Source organism: Osmerus eperlanus, unplaced genomic scaffold (assembly GCF_963692335.1).
Source record: "Osmerus eperlanus unplaced genomic scaffold, fOsmEpe2.1 SCAFFOLD_239, whole genome shotgun sequence".
Taxonomy (NCBI): domain Eukaryota; kingdom Metazoa; phylum Chordata; class Actinopteri; order Osmeriformes; family Osmeridae; genus Osmerus; species Osmerus eperlanus.
This window is the reverse complement of record NW_026911243.1, coordinates 32,501-37,064: the sequence shown is the minus strand read 5'-3', so window position 1 is coordinate 37,064 and position 4,564 is coordinate 32,501.

Below are 4,564 nucleotides of genomic sequence, written 5' to 3'. Positions count from 1 at the left end.
CCCGAAGTGGAGATGCCTGTCAATGAGCACCTTTTCCCAGCTTTGAATGCAGGTTTCCAGCTTCAGACAAAATGTGGCTCCAAACGTGCAGTTTTGCGCCCGAACGTGGGATTTCGCTGGGGACGGTTTCTAAATTCAAGTTGGCACGGGGGGCAGCGGTGTGTGTGGTTATTTTCCCAGGATTGATGATCCCCAATTCGGTGGGTCCGTTTAAAGTTTTGTTTGGGTTTTGTTTGGGCTCCCGTTTCGCGGGGAAGCGCGTGCGCGTGGCGAGCCTGACCTCCCCGTGTCCCCCTCGCCCAGACCTTTCCAACGCCACCCGGGTGAAGGTGCTACGAGGTCCGAAGTGGAGATGCCTGTCAATGAGCACCTTTTCCCAGCTTTGAATGCAGGTTTCCAGCTTCAGACAAAATGTGGCTCCAAACGTGCAGTTTTGCGCCCGAACGTGGGATTTCGCTGGGGACGGTTTCTAAATTCAAGTTGGGACGGGGGGCAGCGGTGTGCGCGGTTATCTCCCCGGAAAAAGCCGTCCCAGCTCGGTGGGTCCGTTTAAAGTTTTGTTTGGGCTCCCGTTTCGCGAGGAAGCGCGTGCGCGTGGCGAGCCTGACCTCCCCGTGTTCCCCTCGCCCAGACCTTTCCAACGCCACCCGGGTGAAGGTGCTACGAGGTCCCGAAGTGGAGATGCCTGTCAATGAGCACCTTTTCCCAGCTTTGAATGCAGGTTTCCAGCTTCAGACAAAATGTGGCTCCAAACGTGCAGTTTTGCGCCCGAACGTGGGATTTCGCTGGGGACGGTTTCTAATTCAAGTTGGCACGGGGGGCAGCGGTGTGTGTGGTTATTTTCCCAGGATTGATGATCCCCAATTCGGTGGGTCCGTTTAAAGTTTGTTTGGGCTCCCGTTTCGCGGGGAAGCGCGTGCGCGTGGCGAGCCTGACCTCCCCGTGTCCCCCTCGCCCAGACCTTTCCAACGCCACCCGGGTGAAGGTGCTACGAGGTCCCGAAGTGGAGATGCCTGTCAATGAGCACCTTTTTCCCAGCTTTGAATGCAGGTTTCCAGCTTCAGACAAAATGTGGCTCCAAACGTGCAGTTTTGCGCCCGAAACGTGGGATTTCGCTGGGGACGGTTTCTAAATTCAAGTTGGCACGGGGGCAGCGGTGTGTGTGGTTATTTTCCCAGGATTGATGATCCCCAATTCGGTGGGTCCGTTTAAAGTTTTGTTTGGGCTCCCGTTTCGCGAGGAAGCGCGTGCGCGTGGCGAGCCTGACCTCCCCGTGTTCCCCTCGCCCAGACCTTTCCAACGCCACCCGGGTGAAGGTGCTACGAGGTCCCGAAGTGGAGATGCCTGTCAATGAGCACCTTTTCCCAGCTTTGAATGCAGGTTTCCAGCTTCAGACAAAATGTGGCTCCAAACGTGCAGTTTTGCGCCCGAACGTGGGATTTCGCTGGGGACGGTTTCTAAATTCAAGTTGGGACGGGGGGCAGCGGTGTGCGCGGTTATCTCCCGGAAAAAGCCGTCCCCAGCTCGGTGGGTCCGTTTAAAGTTTTGTTTGGGCTCCCGTTTCGCGAGGAAGCGCGTGCGCGTGGCGAGCCTGACCTCCCCGTGTTCCCCTCGCCCAGACCTTTCCAACGCCACCCGGGTGAAGGTGCTACGAGGTCCCGAAGTGGAGATGCCTGTCAATGAGCACCTTTTCCCAGCTTTGAATGCAGGTTTCCAGCTTCAGACAAAATGTGGCTCCAAACGTGCAGTTTTGCGCCCGAACGTGGGATTTCGCTGGGGACGGTTTCTAAATTCAAGTTGGCACGGGGGGCAGCGGTGTGTGTGGTTATTTTCCCAGGATTGATGATCCCCAATTCGGTGGGTCCGTTTAAAGTTTTGTTTGGGCTCCCGTTTCGCGGGGAAGCGCGTGCGCGTGGCGAGCCTGACCTCCCCGTGTCCCCCTCGCCCAGACCTTTCCAACGCCACCCGGGTGAAGGTGCTACGAGGTCCCGAAGTGGAGATGCCTGTCAATGAGCACCTTTTCCCAGCTTTGAATGCAGGTTTCCAGCTTCAGACAAAATGTGGCTCCAAACGTGCAGTTTTGCGCCCGAACGTGGGATTTCGCTGGGGACGGTTTCTAATTCAAGTTGGCACGGGGGGCAGCGGTGTGTGTGGTTATTTTCCCAGGATTGATGATCCCCAATTCGGTGGGTCCGTTTAAAGTTTTGTTTGGGCTCCCGTTTCGCGGGAAGCGCGTGCGCGTGGCGAGCCTGACCTCCCCGTGTCCCCCTCGCCCAGACCTTTCCAACGCCACCCGGGTGAAGGTGCTACGAGGTCCCGAAGTGGAGATGCCTGTCAATGAGCACCTTTTCCCAGCTTTGAATGCAGGTTTCCAGCTTCAGACAAAATGTGGCTCCAAACGTGCAGTTTTGCGCCCGAACGTGGGATTTCGCTGGGGACGGTTTCTAAATTCAAGTTGGGACGGGGGGCAGCGGTGTGCGCGGTTATCTCCCCGGAAAAAGCCGTCCCCAGCTCGGTGGGTCCGTTTAAAGTTTTGTTTGGGCTCCCGTTTCGCGAGGAAGCGCGTGCGCGTGGCGAGCCTGACCTCCCCGTGTTCCCCTCGCCCAGACCTTTCCAACGCCACCCGGGTGAAGGTGCTACGAGGTCCCGAAGTGGAGATGCCTGTCAATGAGCACCTTTTCCCAGCTTTGAATGCAGGTTTCCAGCTTCAGACAAAATGTGGCTCCAAACGTGCAGTTTTGCGCCCGAACGTGGGATTTCGCTGGGGACGGTTTCTAAATTCAAGTTGGCACGGGGGGCAGCGGTGTGTGTGGTTATTTTCCCAGGATTGATGATCCCCAATTCGGTGGGTCCGTTTAAAGTTTTGTTTGGGCTCCCGTTTCGCGGGGAAGCGCGTGCGCGTGGCGAGCCTGACCTCCCCGTGTCCCCCTCGCCCAGACCTTTCCAACGCCACCCGGGTGAAGGTGCTACGAGGTCCCGAAGTGGAGATGCCTGTCAATGAGCACCTTTTCCCAGCTTTGAATGCAGGTTTCCAGCTTCAGACAAAATGTGGCTCCAAACGTGCAGTTTTGCGCCCGAACGTGGGATTTCGCTGGGGACGGTTTCTAAATTCAAGTTGGCACGGGGGGCAGCGGTGTGTGTGGTTATTTTCCAGGATTGATGATCCCCAATTCGGTGGGTCCGTTTAAAGTTTTGTTTGGGCTCCCGTTTCGCGGGGAAGCGCGTGCGCGTGGCGAGCCTGACCTCCCCGTGTCCCCCTCGCCCAGACCTTTCCAACGCCACCCGGGTGAAGGTGCTACGAGGTCCCGAAGTGGAGATGCCTGTCAATGAGCACCTTTTCCCAGCTTTGAATGCAGGTTTCCAGCTTCAGACAAAATGTGGCTCCAAACGTGCAGTTTTGCGCCCGAACGTGGGATTTCGCTGGGGACGGTTTCTAAATTCAAGTTGGGACGGGGGGCAGCGGTGTGCGCGGTTATCTCCCCGGAAAAAGCCGTCCCCAGCTCGGTGGGTCCGTTTAAAGTTTTGTTTGGGCTCCCGTTTCGCGAGGAAGCGCGTGCGCGTGGCGAGCCTGACCTCCCCGTGTCCCCCTCGCCCAGACCTTTCCAACGCCACCCGGGTGAAGGTGCTACGAGGTCCCGAAGTGGAGATGCCTGTCAATGAGCACCTTTTCCCAGCTTTGAATGCAGGTTTCCAGCTTCAGACAAAATGTGGCTCCAAACGTGCAGTTTTGCGCCCGAACGTGGGATTTCGCTGGGGACGGTTTCTAAATTCAAGTTGGCACGGGGGGCAGCGGTGTGTGTGGTTATTTTCCCAGGATTGATGATATCCAATTCGGTAGCTCTGTTTAAAGTTTTGTTTGGCTTCCCGTTTTCGTTGTGTAGCTCTGATTTCGCTGGGGATAGTTTTATACACTGCTTTAGAGTGGGGCACACACGTGAGAGTTGTTTTTTCATTGGAACTGACTATGGCCATTTCGGTGTAGACGTTTAACGTTTTCTTTCGCTTCCCGTTTCCGTTTTATCCAACCGATTTCGATAGGGACAGTTTTGTTATTTAAGTTGGAGTGGGGCGCGACGGCGTGCGTTGAAATTTTTCGCCGGTTTCAGCTCCGTTCACGGTTGTAGCTCCGTTTGAAGTTTTCTTTCGCTTCCGGTTTCGCGCACGCGCACGTGCGCGTTATAAGTCCCGGTTTTCCGTGTGCCCCCGGTTAATACCTTTCGAATGAGCCTATTTTGATCAAAATCCGTTCGGCGGAACCGAAAATGAGCTCGAAAAAACGGTTTTCCCAGCTTCCCAATGCATTTCCCAGCTTCTGATTTACAAGCGTAACATTGTCGCGACCCCCAGTCCACCAGACAGCTACCATAGAGTATATAAGTCATCCTGGGAAAATGAATGGAAGTCAATGGCAGTATGACTTTACAGTGGTTTTGCCCATACCACACAAGCCCAATGAACCATGTGCACCACATGTGTCTCCCGCTCGCGGGTGAAAACGTATCCGCCATGAGAGGCACTCGGGGCGGGCACCCGATGGGGCACGAGACCCCCCCACCCCTGGTGG